Raw genomic sequence first — 17,109 nt, 5'->3', positions numbered from 1 at the left:
CTCTCTCTCTCTCTCAGAGAGAGGGAAGTACATTTGAGGCACCGATAGAGGAGTCAAGGCGAAGAGTGGGAAAAGTCCTTCGTTATAGTTAATTGGTGTTAGTAAGATAAACACAGCATTATTCACACTACAACTGAATATTTGATCCACTTAAGAATGAGTCATCTTCATTTCAGAATAGATATGAGATCACTGATGATGATAACATGACAGCACAGACAGCTGAGAGAGACAGACGGTAAGAAAGGGACAGAGTAGGAAAGCAAGAGAGTAGGCAAGCCGAGTGTTGGAGAGACAAATAGTAGGAAAGCTGAGACGAAGACAGTGTAGGAGGGACATACGGTAGGAAAGCTGAGACGAAGACAGTGTAGAAGGGACAGACGGTAGGAAAGCTGAGACGAAGACAGTGTAGGAGGGACAGACGGTAGGAAAGCTGAGACGAAGACAGTGTAGGAGGGACAGACGGTAGGAAAGCTGAGACGAAGACAGTGTAGGAGGGACAATTTGCACATTCTCAGAGTTAAATGAACGCAGAGAATGTGAGATTGTACATTGGGGTCCCAGGAGATGAACATGTTATCAAACGGAGCGGCTGTGGTCAAACGTACAATGGTTGGAGAACAGTTTAATAGGTGGAGGTTTGAAAAGTGGACTGACTGCAACACGATTTGTGAAATAAAGAAACATGCTGGATTCGGCACTGCATGGGGACCAACGACCCGAAACACTCCCATTTCATTACACTAATACAAGACATGTCTCTCCCTAGTGCGCACACACACACGCACGCGCACGCACGCACGCACACACGCCACATCGTGTGCCAAACACAAAAGGTAAACATTAAAACTGAACGTATCGATCGCCCCTACGCTCGCCCGCCCATTTTGAATCTCTGAAAAATGGCTTTAATTCAATCATGTGTTGACGGCATAAAGCTCCCTCTGTCACCAGTCTCTTGAATAAAACATAGAGGGAGAGAGACAGAGAGAATGCACTGCATGCATACTTCAAGGCTAAAATAACCTGATTTAATTCTAGTTTACACATGCACGCGCGCGCGCGCGCACACACACACACACACACACACACACACACACACACACACACACACACACACACACACACACACACACACACACACACACACACACACACACACAGTTTGTTTCATAAATTAATGACCTACTTGATCATACGTAGCAAATTGACAAGCTCGAAACCCGCTTTCGATATTTTGAGCTTGTAGTTCTGCAGTTGATGCTTTTGAATTTGATGCACGCACGCCACACACTATACACGGCCGGCCAATTTTCGTCTCTTCGGTACATTTCAATTTGATTCTCTTCCATCGCTGCTTTATTGGCTCTGAACGTTAGGAAACACCGATTAAGACACTGACATTTGGGCTACATGTGTGCATACAATCGTATGTGTGTGTGTGTGTGTGCTCGCTCTCTTCTGCATGCATGCTTATGAGAGACAGAGAGAGAAATAGAGAGTGATAGCTCTCCGCGTAAACAACTCTCTCTTCCTCCCCTTGTATAGCCGGGGCTGGCTTGGCTGGCTGGCTGGTCGTCGGTAGTTGGTTCGGCGTGGAAGTAATTAGCCGCTCGGCGCAACAGTGCAACATCAAACGGTGGGGTTTAAACGTCCACGCTGAAAGGGGAAGGCTCGCCGGAGACGACAATGGGAACGGAATAAATCAGGTTTCCGAGTTCAGCTCGAACCCAGCTCCCCATTGTTGTGTCACTGTCACGCTACTGGTTCTTGCTTTGTAAAGCCACCAACTGTGCATGCGTGTGTGTGTGTGTGTGTGTGTGTGTGTAGGCCCTGCGCGTGTTTGCGCGCGCATGTGTGTTGTGGATTGTTGTAAAAGTCCCTGCAAGGCAAAAACCCAGAATGTTTTTCGGGCCCTGCTTCTTCACGGGGTCCGTGTGTTTAATCTACACTCTCAAGGAGTTTGGGAATTCCGCTGGTGTGTGCAATCTCTCTGCTGTCCGTCTTCAAGTCCTCTGGCCTGATGGAATGCCTCCACGTAATGTAAACCAGACCTCACGGCTAATGTTCACTATATGATAAACCACTGAAATATTCGTGCGTGCACGCGTGTGTGTGTGTGTGTGTGTGTACCCAGGCCAGGATGTGTACTGGCCTGGGTACTTGAGTGTCACTCGGCAGAAAATAGCCGATCTACAAACTGATAACATGCTACGGCGTGTTTGTCAGCTTGTAGATTCGCTATATTTGGTGTGCGGCACCCGTGCATGACTAAGTACAGATCATGCTTGTGTGTGTGAGAGAGATTGTATCTCTCACACACACTCACACACACACAGTAAAACACACTGTACAATAGCAAGAGCATAAAAGACCAAGGATTAGTCACTCAGTAACTGACTGAATAACTGACTGGCTTGTGTGTGTGTGTGTGTGTGTGTGTGTGTGTGTCTGTGTGTGAGTGAGTGTGTGTGAGATAATTTACTGTGCCCGGGCCGGCTGGGCTGTGAAATGGAGCCCGGCTCGTTGTGTTGTGGGCCAATCTGAAAGGCTCTTTTGGCTGATTGACGTCCCCTGAGCGAGCAGAGGGCCTAAACAACGACGGGGCTTTAGGAAAAAAAAAAAAAAAAAAAGCAAAAACAACAACACATTGACTTGTCGGAGTGACTGACTTCTTGGCAGGCCTGGTTGGAGTTGAAGGCTGGCTTACTGAGGGGTGGTTGGCCTCCAAGCATTCAAGCACTACAGGGCTTTTTGGAAAGTGTGACCACACTGGAGGAAAAGAGAAGCAGAAAAAAGAAGGGGGAAAAAAAGAAATACTCGCCGCAGAAGAAAAAAAAGATGAGAGACAAAAGCAGAGCGACGGAGGGGACGGGAGAAAGGAAAGGAGAGAGAGAAGGAAGGGAAGAAGAAGGGGATGGAAGAGGGAAAGACATTGGGAGAGAGAGAGAGGGGGGGGGGGGACTACTGGAATGAGAGAATGGACGCGAAAGAGCGGGCGAGAGTGGCGGAGGGGATTCCGAGAGAGAGAGAGAGAAAGAGAGAGAGAGAGAGAGAGCGAGAGAGAGCTGGCTCAGTCCATTTCACTTCTAATTCAGACCATCTGAGGTAGAGACGTTTTTTCCCTTCCTCTCTCTCTCTCTCTCGCCAAATCAAACTATGAGTCTACAGTCTGCGACTATTTTCACATTCTGCACTGGCACAACACACGAGCACACGCGCATACACAGACACGCATGCACGTGCGCGCACACAAACACACACGCACGCACGCGCACACAGGTCCAGCTCACTGTTTTCTCAGTCAATGAGTTTGCATTCAGTCAATGAATTCACACAATGATATGCGATTGGCATGGACCTAACACTTTGTCGAGGTATGCACGCAAAGCACGCACGCATGCATGCATGCACGCGCACAAGCGCACTGAAAGATATACGTCCACGCAGACACACATGGGCAGTGTGTGCGTGTGTGTGTGTGTGTGTGTGTGTGTGTGTGTGTGTGTGTGTATGGGCACCCAGAGGCTGCTGTGTAAGGAAGAGAACAGTCTATTTCAATAATGACAGATTAGCCGTGGATTCTTTACCTTGTCTGTGTGAGCACTCCAGTTTCGCCTGGTTTCAGAGGGTCAGCGCACCCAAAATATACATATATATATCTACATATATACACATACATATATGTATATATATATTTATGCACGGCACGCAAGGATTTCCTCTTCACAGCAGCATGAAATGTCTCCGCTAGTTCACGCAACAAAACTGCACGAAAAAATTAAGAAGAAAAAGAAAGAGATATCCGCCACCGTCTTCAGGCTATGGCTTTTTCTCCAAGGTAGAAAACTAGAGCCAATTTTGTTTTTTATTTGAAATACAATTTCTCCTGCCGCTGCTCTCCTCTCCGGTCCGGTCTGCAGCTCAGCAGCAGCACTCTTATCGGTGGGTGGGTGGGTGGGGGTCTGCCCCGCGCTATATCTCGCCTCTCTCCTCTTCAGCGCACGCACGATGGATAGATGGAGGGATGGAGGGACGCAGCGGATGGAAGGGAAGGGTCTCGGAAAGGAGGCGATAACTGATTGATGAGGGTCCGTCTCGCGTCTCTCGCTCTCTCTTTGTGTAGAGAGGAAAGAAAAAAGAAAAAAAAGGTGGGCACAGCTCCGGTAGGATCCAAAGGCTTTCAAATCAGTGCTTGTTCTGTGTCTCTCTCTCTCTCTCTCTGTATATGTCTCTCGCTCTCTCTCCCACGGTCTCTCTCTCTCTGCGAGTCTCACCGCGCGACTACCTCTGCTCAAATGAACGGGACTGCCTGTGCGCATACGGCTCCCTCTCTCTCTCTCTCTCTCTCTCTCTCTCCAAGTTTGATCCTCGCTCTCTTGGTGGTGGAGAAAGGGGAAGGAGGCGGGGTTTTGCGAGGTAGGAACAAAGGCGATTGGACGGGGCCCCGGCAAACCGACACCCCCCCACCCCGTGAAGGAGATTGAGAGAGAGAGACAGAGAGAGAGAGAGAGAGAAATAGAGGAGGAGGGAAAGGAGGGGCGGCATTTCAGCTTTAACCATTTGGAGACCACGCTGTAGACCCCCAAATCTCTCTATCCATTCTATTGCACTGAAATCTCTCTCTGTGACTGCTTAGATTCACTAGTTCAAATCCACCTTGTTCACAAGGTGGATTTTAACACACACACACACACACACACACACACACACACACACACACACACACACACACACACACACACACACACACACACACACACACACACACACACACACACACACACACACCCTATCTCTTTCCGTTTTTCTCACAGAAACTCATACACACGCACAATCTCACACAAGAGCACACTGAAAGATTCTATATGTGAAGGTCTGGCAAACACAGAGAGAGAGAGAGAGAGAGAGAGAGAGAGAGAGAGAGAGAGAGAGAGAGAGAGAGAGAGAGGGAGAGAGAGGGAGAGAGAGGGAGAGAGAGAGGGTAAGGTTTCGCGGCAGCAGCTGTATAAACTGAAGCTAGCAAGGGATGTGAAATAAAGGACGGGCTTGACTTGGCTTGAATGGAAGGCAGACCCACAGACACGCACCCGTGCGCACACACACACACACACACACACACACACACACACACACACACACACACACACACACACACACACACACCCCATTTCCATGTTGTTTACATATTACATATGATATCCAGGGAAAGCTCACATATAAGTATTTAGAATAACACGTTAGAGCAATTAAAATATCATTGCTGTCGGAGTGAAAACCTCCTATGTCCAAAATGGTCCTTTTTAGGGTTATTTTAAGTTTAAGTAGTGAAAATAGCAGTTCTACAAGCTTGTGAGGTTGCAGATATGCTATGTTTACTATACTTTTCTGCGACATTTGTATTTTACTTGTATGAAGTAGGGCATTAAATGTATTAGAAAAAAAGGAAAACGTTTAAATATGGAGATGCAAGGTTTCCGCCACAGCAACAATATAACATTCACTAGCTGTAGGCCACACACACACACACACACACACACACACACACACACACACACACACACACACACACACACACACACACACACACACACACACTACATCTAAATATTCTCATTCCGCTATTATAAATTGTACAGTGACACTGTACTGCATTTTTGAATGCAGTACATAAAATGAATATTATTATTATTATTATTATGAAAATAAAATTCACATGAATTTCAGCACATTTAGCCTAACAAGCCCTTCCTACGTGGGTGTAATTTTAAACGATGTATAAAAAAATTATGCTAGTAGTGTGTGTGGGGGTGTGTGTGTGTGTGTGTGTGTGTGTGTGTGTGTGTGTGTGTGTGTGTGCGTGCGTGTGGGCCATTGATTTAAGTTCCAGTTCTCTCATTACTAGTAAACAGTGTTGTTGTTAGTGGTTATAGTGCATATTATTATATATTACAGCATAATATGAAGCATTAAACTGCATGGAAATGAAAGGAATAAATAAGACACATGAATAAATAAAATACATCAGGGATACACTGGAGACCAATCTCCCTCTGTGTGTGGCATGTGCACGTGCACACGCATGCACGTGCACACGCATGCACGTGAGGCTTGGGGGAATTCTCAGGTACCGTCAGCAAACTGCATTGAGACAGTGCAGTCCACTCTTGAGACACGCACACACACACACACACACACACACACACACACACACGCACACACACACACGGTGGGGATAAAGGAGCACAATGGAATGTGCCGAGGAACCTTATTCTTTTCACGTCTGTCTCTCCTGCTGAACTGGGAAGCCAGTTCTTTAATAATGAATGAAAACCAACACACACACACACACACACACACACACACACACACACACACACACACACACACACCTCCCAGTATGAAGGCTCTTAATCCACCCCCACCTCATTCCAACCAACGCAACGCCTGGAAAAAAATGTCACTCCATGACTGTCTGATACAATGTGACGCAGTATAAGTATAGTCTCCACCTCAAGCTCCACTCATGCTTTCCTTTAGAAAATAGCAGATCTACAAGCTCATAGGCCTGCTATTTCTGGGAGCATGAAATGTGGCTTTGAAACCTCTGGACGAAAAGGGCCGCAAAGTGGGCTAATGTGCACAATCGCACAGAACAAGGAAATAATATTGAATGTTTCACCTATTATTTTTTATAGAATTTTCCTTTTTTTTAATGTTGAAGAATCCACATAATATAAAACGGTTAAATATTAATAGTGGTTAGGTTAGGTATTTGTGGTATTTCTATAGCTACAGTGTTATACGCTTGGCGATTAACGGTCCAACGCCGTTTGAAAGGTTAGTTCCGGACACGCATACACGCACGGAGGCACACGGGATGGGCGTGTGCACGCACACACACACACTATGGCTATGCCATATAGACTAAGACTCACAATGTTATTTTTATTTAATTTAAATTGAACTATAGCAAGTGAGCAACTGCTGTGAGAGGTGTGAGACAACACAGAACGAGCTCCTTCAACTTTACTGTGTTATTTTAATCAATTCATGTTCTATACTTCATTCTGTGATGTGCAAAACGTTTGTCTAAAAATAGTGTCTACAAGCCCCACACGCTGCGTTTGTGGATCTGTAAGTAAATTAAAAAATATCTGATGCTATTACATTTTTTTTATATTTTTTAGGGGGGCTTTTCAGCCTTTATTTGGATAGTACAATGAAGACTGACAGGAAACACAGAGAGAGAGAGAGAGAGAGAGAGAGAGAGAGAGAGAGACGTGGAGTGAAGCTCGGGAATTGAACCTGCGACTCGCTGTCAGTTTAATGCCCCTTAATAGGCCATCGATGTCGCTATATTATAGTATGAAAAATAATAATAATAACTATAGCAATAACAATTATTATTATTGCCATTGATACCATTTAAGTATAAAAATGTAGTGTATGTATATGACATTGCTCAATGTTATCAGTACTACTACACATACAAGACCTTTTTTTTCTTTCTCCATTCTTTACCTCCAGTTTTGAAATAATAATAATATTAATAGTGTAATTACTGTGTACTATTTTACAAATGTAACCAAATCGAATGTTCTGGGTCCATTTGGTTACATTTGTTCACTCTGAGTCTGAGCAGAGAGACAGTGAAGTGCCTCAAGAAACTATAGCAGGTAAACCATGAACCCATTGGTCTAAACAATATGCTATCTGAATAACAATATGAACATTGAACATATTGGGATATGGTTAACAATAAACCTAGCATGATCTGTCTAAACAAATCTACACATTGAAACTATACCATGGGTAAACAACGAATGAACCATAGCATGTGTCTAAATAATATGGGAGCAGTCTTAACAATTTGTGGTCTAGAAAAACAAACCTGAGAAAGCAAAACATGAGAACCTATTGAAACTATTTAAATAAACGTCAGTCACCACCATGCCATTTCTCGCATTGCTGCTAGAGAAGCATGTGCGATCACAACATGCTGGGCCTTAACCCATTCTGACCTGAGATCAGATTCATACGAGGTTTCCACGGGACACACACTGGTCTGATTAACCCATTCTGACCTGAGATCAGATTCTAAAAATGTCAGTCGTTCTTCGAATTTTTCAAAAATAGCAGACCTACAAGCTCGTATCGCGCCACTCGGTGGCGCGATATGAGCTTGTAGATCTGCTATTTTTCAATAGCTAAAGCATAACATGATGCCAACACCAAAATGGGTGCCCGGTCAGAATGGGTTAACTATTCCCCCAGATAAATAAAACATCAACGGGGTGGCAGGCCGTTCTCTTGCCAAGCCCCTCATCACTGGAACCGTCTCCCTGTCCTCATTCCAGAGGCTGGGCTCGGTCGACTCCATCAAAAGGAAAAGTCAAAACCCAACCGTTCACACCAGCCTAAAGCACTAAAACAGCCTACACTTTTATCTATATCTTCATACAGTTAGATATCTTTGTTTTTGGGCAGAAAGGAAACCATAGTTGGACTTCTTGTGGGTTTTTTTTCGTAAATTAACGCCCTACTTCAGGGTTCCCCAATAGAAGGCCTGTGGGCCATTTGCGGCCCGCGAAGCGCCCCCTTGTGGCTCCTGGAAGAATTTTTCAACATTATTTTTTTTTCTTTTTTTTTAGGTCCCACTGTCCCAGATATAATTGGCATTAAAGGGGGTCAGTAGCATATGTATGTCAAACTGGACATCCTTCAACTTCAAATGATGAGAATCACTGCTAGAGCCCTGCCATCATATCCAACGGCTTTTTGTACAGTACGAGTGTACAAAACAGAATGTACAAATGGACCATAACAGGTCCATTTGGTTCCATTTGTACTCTCTCAGAGTTAAGTTGACATTGATTTTTATAAATAAAAGATAATATAAATTGAGGTCCCACATAATTATAAATGGCATTAAATGGGGGTCAGCAGCCTATGCATGTCAAACTGGGCATCCTTCAAATTAAAAGATGAGAATGAGTTAAAGATCTAAGGGTGCATTTGGTTACCAACTCCGTGATTTAGCTGGAGACTACCAGGAACCCCCTCAAGGACCACTGGTGGTCCCCGGACCACTGGTTGAGAACAACTGTTACATCTATTCTAAGCTTAATTAATTAAAAAATAAAAACATTTCAAAAACATTTCCCGCATGCGGACTAGGCCCCCAGCCTGGTACCCTAGTCAAAATATGGCCCTTGAGGAAAATGTATTGGGGAACCCTGCCCTACTTGATCACACTACAGCGTCACGCAAAAGCATCAGAAGTAGCAGATTTGTATCCTGAAAAGGAACAGTTTAGGAGTTATGAGGTTTGTGTAGGTCATGTGGACTCATGACTTTATAGGTGCATGCAAGAGTGCGTGTGCATAGCACTCCTTGGCAAATGTGGGTCCTGTCCAGAGCCTGGGCAGAGGATTTTGTGGCGGTTCTGGACAACCGTGGGTCTGACCGACTCAAGGCCGGGCACTGTATAGACTGTACTCCCTGTGGTGGTGTGGAACGCGTGTCGAATATGAAGTCGGTGGGGCAACTTATGTGCAGCCCTTTAGAGACATGATTTGTGATACTGGGAGGTAATAAAATTTGACCTTTGACTTGTACAACAAATAAATCACCTTTATATATTCAGTTGAATCTGACAATACGCACATTCATACTCTGTATAGTACAAATAGACATGGCGGCCGTGGCTGTCTGGCCAAAATGCCTAAACACGCTGGTCCCAAGTCACTGCGACTTTCCTTTGTAGATGCTATATAGAATTAAACCTTAACCCAGAACAAAAGCAACATGGCTACAGCTGTACAGGCACCTGGATGCCATTCAAGGACCTGCTGTTCAGAAGCGTGGAGAAGAGTGTCGTACTTTATGTCAGTTCACTTAAGTCTGAGAGGTTACAAATTGTCTCTGTCGGGTGGAAACCTCACATGTCCTAAACTGTTACTTTTCAGGACTCAACAGGACAAGCGTCAAGTAGCAGATCTACAGCTCCAAACACATCACGAAGCGACGCGCTTTGAGCTGGCAGATCTTCTACTGTTGATGCTCGTGTGGGATGCTGTAGTATGATCAAGTAGGGCGTAGATTTACGAAAAAACACAAAAAGTCCAAACATGGAGATAAGAGGTTTCTGCCCCAAAGCAACAAAAGGCATGAATTGTGATTTCCTTGTTATAACGGTGTGATTTCTGGGTGCTATTTTGTTGGAACCATTTGATCTCTCTCTGAGTTACAAATGGGTGAACTGAGGACACCTTTCTTATGTGGCGTTAGTACGAGCGATACAAACAGAGCCTGAATGTCATCACAGAGCATGATGGTGAATGTAGGTATGATGTGTCAGAGAGGTAGTCTCTGTACATTTCGACGAACTTACAGTGTATACTCATCGTTTCATTGTACTTATATTCTACTGTTAGACGGATGTTAGGTTCTTCGTTTGCTTATGATCCTTGATGACTATTTCTATGTATTCGATGTATTATACCATGTGTTGTGCTTGCTTACTTTAAGTCACTCTGGATTAAGAGCTTCTGTGCCAAAATTGCTGAACTTGGTGGACATATTCTGGAAAGAAATTTGACATTTATTTAAATAGTTCACCCATGACTCATGGCCTTCCACCTAATCTCTCCTCACATGCACGGCAGCGTGTGCAGGCATGTGAGTGCTCTTAACCGATAACTGTCTTTTTGCCTTGTGTAGCGATCTCTAGCATGCATACTTCCACACACAAGTTTATTTGTATAGCGTGCACTCGCGCTCACGCACGCACACACACACGCACACACACGCAGTCACGCACACACACACACACACCTTAGGCTAACAATTTCATTATTTACACTTCCATCAAAGCCAACAACAAAGTATTTTTTTCGGGGGGAGCAGTAACAAATGTCAACAATGTCAAAATGATGTCCCCAATTATTTTGGGAATGATTTGTTGACAGTGTGTGTACAAGCGTGTGTGGCCGTGCGCACGGGCGTGCGTGCGTGTGCATAGAGCACTCTGCATGCAATATTAATCTTCCTATGTATAATTCAGGTGAGAAGGGGAGGAATGTGAGCACCATGGTAAAGATAATAAAAGCAACAAGGACCTATTCTATAGTTTGAGCTGATTGGTGGCCACTGGACAGACAATTTATATTGAAATTATATTGATTTGTAAACATTTAACTCATTAACACTTGAGGCCAAAACTAAAAATATCTTCTTAATCCTAACAGTTTTCAGAAAAACCTAACATATATTGCTATATCACTTGAAACAAAAGTTTCCATGTCAAGGACAACCAAAATTACATGTATGCTGTTTGGCACTTTGTGCCATGCTATATGAGCTTGTACATCTGCTATTTTTGAAGGATTATGACACACACACTGGCTGAAACTTTTCAGTTTTTGGTAAACAGGAGCCGGGTACCAATTTGATCTAATACAGGGTAAACAATCGGAATTGGAAGTGAAAAACTAAAATAAATAGGCCTGGTCATCGGGAGCAGTTAGGTTCAGTGTCTTGCTTAAGGACATTTCAACACACACACTGACACACTGACACACTGACACACACACACACACACGCACACGCACACGCACACGCACACACACACACACACGCACACAGTGTTATATTATAATTCTTGTATATTTGAACTTATGAGTCATTATAAAACACTTCATAATTGTTTTTGCACTTATGAGTGCTTATAACTACAGTAGTTAAACAGTGTTGTGAGCTTTATACCTGGAATTTTGAGTGTGTGACAGGCATGTGCCTTTATTTTAGCAATACTTTCAGTTTTACAAAGTCAGCAAGAAACTGTCTGGTGACAAACACTATAGTCAAGGGACAACACCACACACACACACACACACACACACACACACACACACACACACGCAGACACCACGGCGTATTGACCGACAGGTGGCAAAATAAATCAGCCCCTCCCCTGTGTGTTGACATCAACACATGGTGCGTGCGTGTGCGTGTGCACGTGTGCGTCTTTCAGGAAAGGAATGCAAAGAGAACAAAACTGACTTCGAAAGAAAGACGTTTGTAATTAAGCCAGGCCTCATAAGCATGATTTTATAAACTCATTTCTCTCCAAAATGTAATGACATATGGAACCATGCCAGGATTACTCATCGAGTTATAATACACACACTATTTCTCACTCTCACACACACACACACACACACACACACACACACACACACACACACACACACACACACACACACACACACACACACACACACACACACACACACACACACACACACACACACACACACACACACACACACACACACACACACACACACAATGATATAAGCATCATGTGCCTTGGAGGTTAATGGAATATTGATTTTGGCATAGTGGCCATTGGCAGAAAGATGAGTATGTAAAGCATGGTCATGTCAAGGACCCCCACATGAATATGTATGTGGCCGCCAGGGACCCCCAGAAGAGAAGATCTGTGCTAAAAAACATTCCACACTCTTCAAATAAATAAATATATAATATCTTATTTAACTATATTATAATAAAAAATAAATAAAAAGATTCCCCCTCCCTTGAACCCCTCCCCCCAAGGGACCCCTGGACCCCACTGTGAGAACCGCTGATCTACAGTATATCCATACTATCTGCCTGTCTAGCTCCATAATTCTTTTAGTCCAGACTCCAGCCATCAATCAAGATGTGTATTTCCGTGTCACCGTATTGATCGGTTTGTTTACGTGTCAGAGAGTCACATCTGTGTGAGTGGCTGACACCAGAGCTGCTCTACTGAGCGGTCCCAGCTCTGTTCTGTTCCATGCAACACTCCCTGCACTGGTCCCAGAACTGTCCGTCCGCTCTGGATCAACACACACACAGGTCGTCAGTGTCAGAGTTTGGAAGTGCTTGTTTTCAATAACACAACATTTTGCTGCCTCCTGCATTATGTGACATTTAGAAACAGGTGGTACGCAGGCCGGTTGAGTGATTTCCAACGAGCGCTTCCAAACTCCAACACTCCATGCTCCTCAATGTTTTGCCACTCAGTCCCACTTCATGGGAAAAGCATGCATGTGCATACTCTCTATTGGTCATTGCACGTACTCCCAGCAGGGGGATCCTCACTGGCACAGCAGTGACAACACAGACATGTTTTTGGAGAGGAATTCATTGGCATAACAACTAAATTGGGCAGAAAAACAATTGGCTACTGCAAATAAAAAGAGTTGTTCCCCTGCTCTCCACTACAGTTTTCTGTTGCCTAGTCTCGCATAGCCAGACAACTATTCCAGAATCTCTGAATGCTACGTATATAGATTATGGAACTATACACATCCTGAAAACCCAGAAATGGAAGCTGCCATCTATTCCTCATTTCAATATATTTTAAATTTACATTTTACTTTAGAATTTCTATTTCCGATAAGCATTTGCAAAAAGGACTTTGTCTTAGGGTCTGGTCTTTGGAACATTAATAATAATTTACCTGATATAACATTTAACATAATATATCATTACTTGCGCAAGCAGAGCGTGCAAGTAATAATTTCGCCCGGTCTCTTCAACGTGACAGCCGTCAACCACTTTTCTGGGTATGCAAGAAAAACAGCAAATCTGTGCCTGGTTTGCTGGGACCAGATTACACAGATGACCATTTTTCTTACGTCATCATTGAGAGCTAGTCATACATATACACACCACGTACTCTGGTCCCAGCTCTCAATGATGACGTAAGAAAAATGGTCATCTGTGTAATCTGGTCCCAGCAAACCAGGCACAGATTTGCTGTTTTTCTTGCATACCCAAAGAAATGGTTGACGGCTGTCACTTTTTGGCACAAAGTAACCACAGTATACTGCTAATCAAATTACAACTACATACTCTATATAGTATATGTATATGTATACGTATGTCTAGTCATTGCTGGGACGGTGCATACGCATCGAAAAGGCTGGGACGGTGCATAGGGCGCAAAGTAACCACAGTATACCGCTAATCAACTTACAAATGACATATACATAGAGGCAGAAACTGAGATTTGACAGTTTGTAGCGGTTTGTAGCGGTCGAAAGTACTTGCGCGCTCTGCTTGCGCACTAGTAGGCCATCGACAGAGTGCAGTTCTAGGTGTTTCTTGTGTACAATAAGAGTTATTCCACACAGCCTTGTAGCAGCAAAACAATATTAAAGTAATAATAGCGAAGAATAGCAGTAATATTAACAGGCAACAAAGGATAATCAAGAATAGCAAATAATCCGCCGTCAGTATGTGGAGCTGATTTTTTGACTCACTTAGCAAACAGTGTGACTCCACGGAACACATTCATTAATTAATGCATTAACTCTGTCATAAATTGCGCACCCTGAAGACAGATGGCTTTGACAGAAGCATAGCAAGATGTGGAGGATTTATTTTCTTGCTTCTCGACAAGCAACGCCATGCATGGTGTGAAATGCAGCTTAACACTGTGGATCCGGCTGCGTGTTGAACCAGAGGATGGAACTCACACTGTCTGCTAATGTACGTGAGATGCTACAGTCGCAGGCCTGCAGAGAACCTGTGCCACTATTTCTGTACTCTGTACTCGCGTGCACGCGTGCAATTGAAGCGCCTCTATATGTGCAAGCATAGCAGATGGACGAGCTCGTTGATCTGCTATTTTTGCTGCTTTTGTGTGCCTCGGTATGGGATAATTAACTTCAAGTAATTTACGAAGAAAAAACATAAAAAGTTAAAGTATGGAGATGAGAGGTTTCTGCCCGAAAGCAACGATAAACCTGACCGTGTACCCACTATACATAACGAGGTATATTAACGATACACTACCCGTGCATGAGTACAGTGTGTCCATGTGAGAGAGAGAGAGAGAGAGAGAGAGAGAGAGAGGCAGGTAACAAGGAACCTCTCTCTCTCTCTCTCTCTGCTGTTGGGCTTTCCTGCCCGTCTCAGTCAGCTTTCCTGAAATAGATCAAACAAGAAATGTCTCGAACAGGATGTTCCCTGCAATAATATTAATAATATAACCAAAATTTATAGAAATACAGTGTCTGATGTATACTAATCTAAAACTGTGTCACACCCACCCTCTCTGTGTGTGCGTGCGTGCGTGCAGCGCTGGTACACACACCACACACACACTCATTAACAGGGAGGCTGCACACCTATGATGTGCAAGAACAAAGAAAAATCACACCTGTGTGAAGTGAGCGGTGCAACTGTAGTGTGTGGGGGTCCCTGGAGGCAACATCCAGAGCCCCATGAATGCGCCCAGGGGGCCGGCCCGGTTCTGGCGAGCTTTCCCGCGTCAGAAACGGTCGAGAAATGACAGAGCTATCGTGTTGCAGTTTACCGTTCTCATCTATGCTGGGACGGACATACATACATACACATACATTACATACATACATACTGTACATGGGGACACACAACACATAGCTGTGTATTAAATGGAGTGGAGGCACCGCTCAAAAACAGACTGCTCACAACAGTACAACAATATGTCAATATAATAATAGAGTATAATGACAATACTGGACACAATAAAACAATAAAAAGAGAATAATGGACATGAAAGAATACAGTTGGCAGGTAAAAACACAGATAAATGAGAGAAAAACAAGTTGGCGAGACTACAGGGAAACCTCTTTTAGCATGGGGGCAGGGGGATTTAGTATCTGTATCCATAGAATGTTCTCTCTCTCTATCGCTCATGTTGTAAAACAGTCTTGCTGGATAACGTACGCCGTCTATTGCAAATAGTAGAAGCTGTACGCTGGACAGACAGCTTGCACCCTATTGGCTAGTTGTGCAGCCTCTCGTAAGCATATGCCATAGGCCAGGGGTATTCAATTAGATTAGGCAGGGGGCCACCATTGTAAAATGACTTTGAAGTCAGGGCCGCACACAAGACCGTGTTCGTGGTTAACTGTTTGACCATTTGTTGTGTGCTATATAGAACACAACAATCACACTCTTATACATACATCACATCCTGTTCGAATTGGGTTTTCTTTTTTTTTTAACTGTGAACTGAACTAGTTCATAAAAAAAGAACTTTCCCAACACTGCTCTTATGATGTGTTCTATTAATCAATAATAGGCCTGAAGTGAAAACCTACTCAAAATTCACTCAAATAATCAAACCTAAATCAAACCACTCGAAACTCAAAAAATTAAATTAAAATAAACAGCTGAACGACTTGAAAGCTACATTATTCTGATTAGAATGACAACATTTATGTGTTGTTTCTTTGATGTACTGTAGACGGTTTGAGAATATTGACAATGACATTGGTATATACAGTATTATTATGTCATTAGAAGTCAAAGAAGTTGCATTGGTGACAGTTAAAAGAGAATATTTTTGTGGATATAATATGTAACAACAAAGAGTCTTTAACAATGAAAATATTTGGGGTTTTAATGAGGAGGTGTGATATCTCATCTATGAAGTATTCATTTCACAGCTATGGGAGATTTTTGGTTAACCATAAACGAGCTCCTTTTAACAGTCATGGAAAACAATCCAAATGGTCATTCTGTACAACCAGCCATCTAATAATAATTTTGTACATTTATTTTTACATTGGAATGTGTTCCAGGGAAAAGCTCAGCTGGGGCTGGAGTTGTCCCGTGGGCTGCCAGTTGAAAATCACTGGTTTGTGATGGTGTGTCTGAGATTATGAATGAACAACAATAACACTGAGGTGATTCATTCACCTACTCTCTCTCTCTCGCACACACACACACACACACACACACACACACACACACACACACACACACACACACACACACACACACACACACACACACACACACACACACACACACACACACACACACACACACACACACACACACACACACACACACACACACACACACACACACACAAGGTTGGCGGAGAGCACCATCTAGTGCAAAAACAGAAAACGCACAACTTGCGTCAAATTATGTCATTGGCGGTGAGGGCTTTGAGAAAAACAAATTATTATTTTTTGATTGATAAAGATTTCAATCAATCAATTGAATAAGTCTCCTTGGTGTTAGGACAGATTGCACTCAAAACTCATCTGT

The 17,109-nt window shown here is 43.5% G+C and overlaps 1 protein-coding gene across 5 annotated transcripts in view; it reads right to left on the bottom strand.

The window, feature by feature from the left end:
* Positions 1-17,109, bottom strand: part of tenm3 (teneurin transmembrane protein 3) — a 363,756-nt gene that overhangs the window by 313,348 nt on the left and 33,299 nt on the right. The window contains exon 1 of one of the 5 annotated variants that reach the window (XM_080757112.1): positions 3,591-4,265. The exons of the other annotated variants lie outside the window; for them this stretch is intronic. The gene's annotated coding sequence lies outside the window, so the exon portion shown is untranslated. Of the gene's footprint in view, positions 1-3,590; positions 4,266-17,109 lie in introns of those variants that run through there. 5 annotated transcript variants of the gene reach the window in all.

Source organism: Protomyctophum bolini (genome assembly GCF_963924005.1).
Source record: "Protomyctophum bolini genome assembly, chromosome: 3".
NCBI classification, from domain to species: domain Eukaryota; kingdom Metazoa; phylum Chordata; class Actinopteri; order Myctophiformes; family Myctophidae; genus Protomyctophum; species Protomyctophum bolini.
The sequence above is the reverse complement of the archived record's forward strand: the minus strand, read 5'-3'. Positions and strand labels throughout refer to the sequence as shown.